At 40.9% G+C, this 9,827-nt stretch overlaps 1 protein-coding gene across 2 annotated transcripts in view; it reads left to right on the top strand.

The window, feature by feature from the left end:
* Nucleotides 1–592: 592 nt before the first annotated feature.
* Nucleotides 593–9,827, top strand: part of P4HA1 (prolyl 4-hydroxylase subunit alpha 1) — a 101,608-nt gene continuing 92,373 nt past the window's right edge. The window contains exon 1 of one of the 2 annotated variants that reach the window (XM_061161778.1): nt 593–771. The gene's annotated coding sequence lies outside the window, so the exon portion shown is untranslated. The remainder of the gene's footprint in view (nt 772–9,827) is intronic. The other variant, XM_061161777.1, reaches the window with a different exon arrangement.

Here is a 9,827-nt window from a genome sequence, read left to right as displayed (position 1 = left end):
TTTTGCAGGAAACTGAGATACAGAGAGATCAATACCCATAGTTTTACGGGACTGAGCCAGAAATTGAACCCAGAAAATCTCCGGAGCGCGCAGTCCGTTATCTGCTGATTAAGTATAAAGATGTGCAATGGAACAAGATACAGATAAAATGAGTGTAGGTACAGAGGGAGCCTAAGGGCCAAGACAGAGAGACAGAATATACTGTGTTATTTCCCACCCGATACTTATTCTTTTCTGCTTTATTTTCTACGCTTCCATGTTCCTCTTCTCACATTTAAGACATTTTCTCGCTGGCGGTTTCGTCGCTCAGGCCTGATTGAGGGGCTGATCCCAAAATTCAGGCTCTAAACAACCTGTTGAAAGAAGCAGCGCAAATCCCAGGTAACCATGGAGACGGTGGCGTGGTGAGAGCCCCGCGCAGGCGCGTTACATCCCAGGCCCGCCCGCCGGTCCCTCCTCTCGGCCTCAGACTCCACCGGCTGGTGAGGAGTCCCGGGCGTGGGCCGTGGGCCACGGGTAGGGGCGGAGAGGGCCCGGGCTGGGCGCCTGCGCAGACGCCGGGCCGCTGGTGTGATCGAGCTCACGTAGCGAGGGTTGCAGTCGCCTCCTCCTCAGCGCAGCCGTCGCAGTCTCGAGGTTATAAAAGGGCTAACTGGCTCCCTCTGCTGCCGAGTCGCGCCGCCAGCGGGCTGAGGGAAAGGAGTAGGTAGCCGGCCGGGTGCAGGCGACCGGGTGCTGAAGAACGCGCGGCTCTCGCGTGCCACTTCCCAGGTGAGACGTTCCCCCGACCTTGGGGACTGAGGCTGCAGTCCTTGGGCAGCCGTGGCCTTTCTCGAATGACTCTGCTGGTCTGGTCCCTGCCCCCTCTCGTGGTATGGCTCGGGGGCGGGGGGGGGGGGGGGCGCTCCCCAGTTTACTACTGTTGCCTCAGTTCCTTCTCCTTTGGAGACTCGCCCTGAGCCCCGTTTCCTCTGGGAGCCCCAGAGGCCCTTTAGCAGTCCTCCGTGCTCCTCTTGCCACCGCCTCGCAGGTTGGCGCCCCCGGTCGTTGGGGCTGCGGGAGCCTCAGTCTCCGCCCCGGGGACCAGGACTTTCTTGAATATTCCTTCCTGGGGAGGAATCACCCTGTTGAGTTTTCCAAGCGCCTCGCCTACGTGAGTCCCTCCCGTCAAAACTGAGGGGTATGCAAGGGTTTTCGGCCTCCACAGCCGCAGATGGTTATCATGTGGCAACAGAGAGCGGTTTTTAAAGCTTAGACCTGACGCTGAAGCGCTCGAGCATTTTTATTCTGCCGGAGTCGTGGGGTCTGGGAAGCGGACCTACCCGGGAAAGTTCAGGTTTAACTCATCTGTTGCGCGCCGCGGGCTTATTGAGCAGCTGGAGGTAGCCCCGGGCGGCGAGTTTCGGGCAGCTAGGTTGAGGAAGTCGGCTGTCAGATCGTCCAGTGAACTGGGAAGCTAGTCTTCTTCCTTCCTTCTTCTGCCCCCAAATTTTTTTAAAGGCACATGAGCTTCTCCCCTCCCCCCCTGTTTCTCTCAGCCGAGTTTGCAGCTTTTAAAAGTCCACATCAGTAAATCAAATTCTGTGGCTCTGTGAGAAGTTTGAGTTGAGTTACATGGATGGCCCGCAGCTGCATGTTTTTAAGGGGTGGGGGGAATGGTTTCATAAGACCATTTCTTCTAAATAATCTTATATATTAAATGCAGTCAGGTCGTAGACGCTAGTAACTTAGGCGTTCCGAATAGAATGGACAGGACTTGGAATTTTGCACTGTTTGCTTTAAGAAAGGGATGAAGCAGAAGCTGGATCTCCTTTTAGGAAATTGATCTGAGAGGCCAAAGAGGCTTGCCAGTTTCAACTTAACTGTTTCTGGTTTCTCTTGAGAGCTGTGGCTCTTGGACTTTCCCTTGGAATGCACTCTGAAGGAATGGAATAGCCACTACTGAGCGGGGGAAGGGAAAGGACGTGGCAGCGGTGTTCTTTCATCAACTTTTGCCTCTTCTTCTTTTTTTTTTTTAATAGGTTCTGGCAAGAAACCTATTTCCCCTTTTAGATTTATATGTAGCTTATGAATGAGGCTAGTCTTTTCCTAAAATAATCTGATGAAATATTCAAGTCTTCATAGCGGGAATACTGGAATTTAATTTATGAAACACTTAAAAGGGATTTTTCTGATCAAATATCTATGGAAAAAATGGATATGATAAGCAAGAAATATTTAAGAAGCTGAAAGTGAACAACCTTGAATAAGGGTTTTTCCCTTGATTTAAAATTTAAGTAGACATTCAGTGATTTTTTTTTTAAACTTCTGACTTTTAGCCTGTGAATGTAATTCCTAATCTTAATGATGAACTTCATATTTTACCTTTCCCCCTCCCCGCCCCCATGGGAAGCGTACGTTTTATTACTTACCTTAAAACGTTTTTATTTATTTGTGGCTGTGCTGGCTCTCCCTTTCTGCCCATGGGCTTTTTTTTTTTTTTTTTTTTTTTAATGGGCTTTCTTTAGTTGTGGTGAGCAAGGACTACTCTCTAGTTGTCAGTACACAGGCTTTTTATAGCGGTGGCTTCTCTTGTAGAGCCCAGGGCTCTGCAGGGGTTTGAGTAGTTTGGCACAGGGGCCCAGTAGTTGTGGCACATGGGCTTAGTTACTCCTCCACACGTGAGATCTTTCCAGACCAGGGATCAAATCCGTGTCCCCTGCGTTGGTAATCAGATTCTCAACTACTGGACCACCAGGGAAGTCCTGTTACTTAGCTTTGAAAGTCCTGTCGGTTTTGGTTTTAGTACATTATGCCTTAAGTCCTGTCAGTATTTTAGATGGCTGATGGCAAATGATTCTTATAGATTTAACATAGTTACTAAGAAAAGGACTACTTTGTGTCTTTAGGTGAAGAATGCTATTTCCTTTGACAATGAGTTTTATTTTGAAGTACTGAAAATCAAGGATTTTGATAAGTGGATAATTATATTTGCCATTTTGGTAATTAAAATAGTGAAAAAAATGAAAATGTACTTTTAATTATTGCAGAAAAAATTAGTGTAAAAGACTAATGAAAAAAAAAAAGCTGTGTATACCAGAGTAGTGCAGGTTGTTGCAGGTGAATCTTGGCTTTTTGGTAAGGAGATGTTAACCTTTTCTATTACCTCGGAGTGGGTTGTATTCTGACAAGCAGTATCTTTCATAGGGCAGATAGGTTTGAGCTCCTGCTTTTATTTCTTGGATGCAGCCTAAAGCTTGTGAGCCTTCACTTTTGTGAATGGAATGCCCTATTTTACTTAGCAGTTATCAACTGGGAGAAATATAATTACATCACTTAGATTTGAAAAGTGTCCCTGTGGAATTCTCATAGTAGTAGTTCTCAACCTATTTTGTGGTCGTGAAGTCCATTGGAAATCTGATAGAAGGTGTGGACTCTGGGTCTGAAAATGCAAGTACACATATCAGTGTGGAGTTTTAATTACCATTTACAGAAATTCTCTCCCTCCGTAAGTGCATCTGTAAATTCTAAAAACCCTAACCCTGTTAAGAACTAAAAAGTAAAAAGAGATACAGAATAAAGGCATCTCGGTATCTTGAGAGAGGATTTCTTGAATATTTTTGAAAATAGATCTAGGCTTTTATGTCTGACTGGCCTTGACTGTATAGATTACTCTAATAAACCTTGGCTAAAAGAGTTTTTAGGGCTTCCTGGATGGCTCAATGGTAAAGAATCCGACTGCAGTGCAGGAGACAGGGGTTCATTTCCTGGGTTGGGAATGATACCCTGGAGGAGGAAATGGCAACCCGCTCCGGTATTCTGGCCTGAGAAATTCCCTGGACAGAGGAGCCTGGTGGGCTACAGTCCGAAGGGTCACGAAAAGTCTGACATGACTGAACAACTGTGCAGAGAAGAGTTTTAGCAAAGTGAATAAGTTGGTTGGAGAATTGTTGAATTGCTTAATTGCCTAGATAATTATACATCATGTCGGCCTCCCCTCACCCCCTTAAATATTATAACATATCTTTGGTTCTGCTCTAAAAGTGGAAAATGCTTGAAGGTAAAGAAAAGTGAATTGCATAGACCTTTGGCATTACACTTTATTGCTCTTCTTACAGTGAGATCTTGAATCTTTTAAAAAATATTTATGTATTTGACTGCACCAGGTCTTCATTGTACCATGCAAACTCTTAGTTGTGGTATGTGGGATCTAGTTCCCTGACCACGGATGGAACCCAGTGGGCCCCCTGCATTGGGAGCTTGGAGTCTTAGCCACTGGACCACCAGGGAAGTCCTAAGATCTTGAATCTTACAGTTACATTATAAGGTGCGAGTGTGTGTATGTATAGTAAATGAATATATGAGAGAACTCAAATAAAGTGCGTATGTGGTTTTGTGAAAGCTTCATTAGTTAAAGCTTTGTTTATGTTTCTACTCAATAAAATTTATTTGAATAAATTAAAGCTATTCTCTCATTAGTTTTTTCTAGCCAAATAATTGTGCTTCAGTAAAAACTAATGAAACTCAAAAGATTTCATTACATTTACTCCAACAGTTTTGAACTTGATATAATTAAAAACATTCCTTTTCCTGATGTTGTTTGACTGATCAGTGTGACTATTAGTACATTTGGTTGTGCACTGACAAAAGCAATAAAGTATAGAGATTCATGGTTCTTATATCGTTGTCATCAGTGAGCCTGGACTTCTTAAACTTCCTGCTTAGTGTGTTATATAAATGTCCATGTTTAGTGTCCATGTTTTGGTTTGCATATTTTTCATTTATATAGTGATATTATATCAAGTTAATATACTCAGTCTTTTTTTCTTGTTGGGCACTTGAGTTATTTCTTCATTGTAAATATTGTGAAGAGAAGCCTGAAATTTAGTGGTTTATTTTATTTTATCTACCTGTTTAGCAAAACCTTAACTAGTTTTCTTTCTACCTGTACTTTTTTTTATTTTGGAAAAGAAACACATGACAGTAAAAATTCTTATACCAGTAATTTTTTCTTCCCACTAAGAATTTTTTAGGGGATTGAATTGGGCTTTTTAAATCAGATTAAAGATTTTTAAGCAATCTGATAACAACTAAAGGACTTTCAGTTCAGTCACTCAGTCGTGTCCGACTGAGACCCCTCATATAGTATGTACTTGTGGTGGGGGGAGGATGTCTGGCTTCTTAAACTCAGTACTAGTGCTTTGAAATTCATCCATATTGTTATGTGTTCATGTCTTTTTATTGTTGGGTAATGTTATATTGTATGGATATACTGCAAAACTTTGTTTTTGTCCATGTTCTAATTGACGGCCATTTGGGTGGTTTTCAGCTTTTAACTATTATAAATAAAGCTACTGTGAGCATTCACATATAAGTCTTTGGAGGAATATATACTTTCTTTTCTCTTGCATAAATGTCTAAGAGTGGAATAGCTGCATATGTGATAGGGAAATATTTTTTCCCAGATTGTGGCTTGTTTTAATTCTTTTAACAGCATGTTTCAAAGGGCAGCAACTGGCTCTAATCATGGACAGAGTGTCTGTGCAGAAAATCTTTTTCTGTTCAGAAAGATTAAAAAAAACACCTCTATATCTAATAAGTGAATTCTGCAAGGTTGAAAGATAGAAAGTCAATATATAACAATCAGTTGTATTTCTATATAACAGCAAAGGACAACTGGAAAGAAAAATTTTAAAGTACCATCTCAATGGCACCAGAACTTATAAAATATTTAATATTAGCTTTACAAGACATGTGCAAGATTTGTATAATGAAAATTACAAGATACTAATGGAAGAAACCAAAGAAGACCTACATAAGTGGAGACAGACACCATATTCATGTATTGGAAGAGTTAATATTGTTAAGGTAACTGTTTGTCCTGAGCTCATCTACAGAGTCAGTGCAATTCCAGCCAGATCTCAGGAGGAGAGGATTTCTTATAGAAAGAAAGAAGCTGATTCTAAAATTGATATGGGAAAACAAAGGAACTAGAAGAAGGTAAAACAATTTTGAAAAAGACAAAAAAGTTGAAAAACTTGTGATTTCAACTTATTATATTACTGCAATACTCAAGAGTAAAGATAGAGAAAAGACAAACTTACAGATCAATGGAACAAAATAGAGAATTCAGACATGCAAAATGGTCAGTTTGTTTTGATGAGGGTATTAAGGCAATTAAGGATAATCTGGAATTGTTGGATGTTCATATATAAAAAACTCCATCTTATTTGGGCATCTAATATCCTCTGTTGGACACTGGGCAGCCCCTTGCTCAGGAATTCGTATAAATGTTGGAACAGATGACAGAAAGGCGCCAATGGATATGAAATAGGAAATAAGGTTTACTCACGGAGTCAACTGCAAAAGGATTCCTTAAGGAGAGGTCTTAGGTTTAGTCCAGACTGAAGCCAAAATGAAGGAGGGTGGTTGAGTTTAATTTTCATTGTGACTAGGAGTGTGATAGTTCCCATGTGTGGGATTTTCATGGTTTTAGCTTCCCATTGTTAGTGGAGAGAATGGACAGGCTTTCCTACTAACTTATCTAGATGTGGGGCAAAGGGAGAGGGAAGTGGGCTTTAAGGCAGTTAACCTTCAAACATCAAAATAGAAAATTTTTCTTTATTATAGCCTCAGCGCAAAAATTCCCCACTTTTGCCAGTCTATGCAAAAACTGGCTCAAAATGGTTCATAGATCTCAAAATAAGACCTAAAGCTAGAAAATAACTTGAAGAAAATGTAAGACAATCTTTTGGACCTTAGATTGAGCAAAGTTTTTTTTTTTTTTTTAATCAGCAAAAAAGTTAAACACCAAAAGCATGATCCATAAATGAATAAATCAGTACTATGTTCAACTTCATGAAAATTAAGAACTTATGCTGTCTGAAAGAGTGTTATGAGAGTGAAAAGAGAAGTCTCAGACTGGGAGTTAATGTTCTCCTATCACGTATCTAACAAAAAACTTGTATCCAGAATCTGGATACAAAAAACTTGTATCTACAGAACTCACAAAATTCAATAGTAAGTGAACAACCTAATTAAAAATTTGACAAAGGATTTAAGTAGAAACTTTACCAAAAAAGGAATATGGAGAGCAAGTAAATATACCAAAAGATATTAAACATCGTTGATAATTGAAGAATTTTAAGTTAAAACCACAATGAGAAACCAGTAGTGAGAAAGTTAAGACATTAAGAAAAATGAAGGAAGAAAGGAAAAATTAAAAAACCATACCAAATGCTGATGAGACCATGCAGCAGTTGGAGCTTTCATTTGTTGACACGGGCAATGAAAATAGTATAGTGACCTTAACATTTGGCAGTTTTTTATGAAGGTAAACGTATATATGGTTGGGCTTCTCTGGTGGCTTAACTGGCAAAGAATCTGCCTGCAATGTGGGAGACTGGGTTCGATCTCTAGGTTAGGAAGATCCCCTGGAGAAGGGAATGGCAGCCCACTCCAGTATCCTTGCCTGCAAAATCCCATGGACAGAGGAACCTGTCAGGCTACAGTCCATGGGATCACAAAATTCATGGCCAACAAAAGAGTTGGCCATGACTTAGCGACTAAACCACCACCACTATATATGCTTACCGTAGAACCTAGCATTCCTACTCCCAGATTTACCTAGTGAAATCAGAGTTTATGTCGATTTTTTAAAATAATTTTATTCATTGATTTTATTTTTGGCTGTGCTGGGTCTTTGCTTTGGGCAGGCTTACTCTGGTTGCTGTGAGCAGGGGCTACCCTCTAGTTGCAATGTGTGGTTTTCTTATTGCCGTGGCTTCTCTTGTTGCTTAGTTGCTCTGCAGCAGGTTTGATCTCGGACTAGGGATCAGACCTACACCCTCTACGTTGGCAGGCAGATTCTTATCCACTGTACCACCAAGGAAGTTCTTGATTTCTTTTTTTTTTAAACAGCTTTATTGAGCTATAATTCACATACCATATAATTTACCTCTTCAAGTGTACAATTCATGGATTTTAATACATCTACAGAGTTGTGTAACCATTATGACAGTCAGTTTTAATCCTTTTTAAAATAAATCACTCCAAAAAGAAACCCCAGATCTATTAGCAGTCACTCTCCTCTCCCTCCCCCAGCTCTAGGCAATCACTAATATGCTTTTTATGTCTGTAGATTTTTTTCATGTAACATAATGTTTTCAAGGTTTATTTGTGTTGTAGCATGTATCAGTACTTCATTTCCTTCTATGGGCAAATAAGATTCCATTGTATGGTTATATCAAATTTTGTTTATTCAGTCATCATTTGGACATTGGGTTGTTTCCACCTTTTTGCAATTATTAACAATGCTGCTATGAACATTTCTGTACAAATATTTCTGTGGATATGTGCTTTCATTTGGTTTGGGTATAGACCTAGTAGTGGAATTGTTGGGTCATATGGTAACTCCACGTTTAACTTTCTTAGGAACTGAAAAACTGTTTTCCAAAGTAGCCACACCATTTTACATTCCTATCAGTAATTTATGAGTATTCCAGTTTCTTCATATCCTTGTCAATACTTACTCTATTACTATAGCTATCCTAGGGGCTGTGAAGTGGTATCTCATAGTGGTATTTCATTTACATTTCCATAATGACATAACAGAACCTTGTGTGCACCAGGACCCTGGAGAAAGGAGCAGTGACCCCACAAGAGACTGACCCAGACTTGCCCAGAGTGTCCAGGAGTCTCCAGCCAAGGCATGGGTCAGTGGTGGCCTGCTGCAGGGTTGGGGGCACTGAGTGTAGCAGTACATGCATGGGATCTTTTGAGGGAGCTTGCCATTATCTTCATTACCTCCACCATAGTTTGGCCCCAGGTAAATACCAGGAAGGGAACACAGCTCTACTCATCAACAGAAAATTGTTAAAGATTTACTGAGCATAACCCCGGGCATCAGAACAAGACCCAGTATCCCCCTCAGTCAGTCTCTCCCATCAGGAAACTTCCATAAGCCTCTTATCCTTCTCCATCAGAGGGCAGACAGATTGAAAAGCACAATCATAGAAAACTAACCAATCTGATCACATGGATCACAGCCTTGTCTAACTCAATGAAACTATGAGCCATGCTGTGTAGGGCCACCCAAGATGGACAGGTCATGGTGGAGAGTTCTGACAAAATGTGGTCCACTGGAGAAGGGAATGGCAAACCACTTCAGTATTCTTGCTTTGAGAACCCCATGAACAGTATGAAAAGGCAAAATGATATGACACCGAAAGATGAACTCCCCAGGTCGGTAAGTGTTCAACATGCTACTGGAGATCAGTAGAGATATAACTCCAGAAAGAATGAAGAGACAGAGCCAAAGCAAAAACAACACCCAGTTGTGGATGTGACTGGTGATAGAAGCAAAGTCCAATTCTATAAAGAGCAATATTGCATAGGAACCTGGAATGTTAGGTCCATGAATCAAGGCAAATTGGAAATGGTCAAACTGGAGATGGCAAGAGTGAATGTCAGCATTTTAGGAATTAGCAAACTTAAATGGACCAGAATGGGTGAATTTAATTCAGATGACCATTATATTGACTACTGTGGGCAAGAATCCTTTAGAAGAAATGGAGTAGCCATCATAGTCAACAAGAGAGTCCAAAATGCAGTACTTGGGTGCAATCTCAAAAATGACAGAATGATCTCTGTTCATTTCCAAGGCAAGCCATTCAGTATCACAGTAATCCAAGTCTATTCCCTGGCCAGTAATGCTGAAGAAGCTGAAGTTGAATGGCTCTATGAAGACCTACAAGACCTTCTAGAACTAAGACCCCCAAAAGATGTCCTTTTCATTATTGGGGACTGGAATGCAAAAGTAGGAAGTCAAGAGATACCTGGAGTAACAG

Source organism: Dama dama, chromosome 15 (assembly GCF_033118175.1).
Source record: "Dama dama isolate Ldn47 chromosome 15, ASM3311817v1, whole genome shotgun sequence".
In the NCBI taxonomy this organism is placed as follows: Eukaryota; Metazoa; Chordata; class Mammalia; order Artiodactyla; family Cervidae; genus Dama; species Dama dama.
This window is presented reverse-complemented; position numbering and strand designations above follow the sequence as displayed.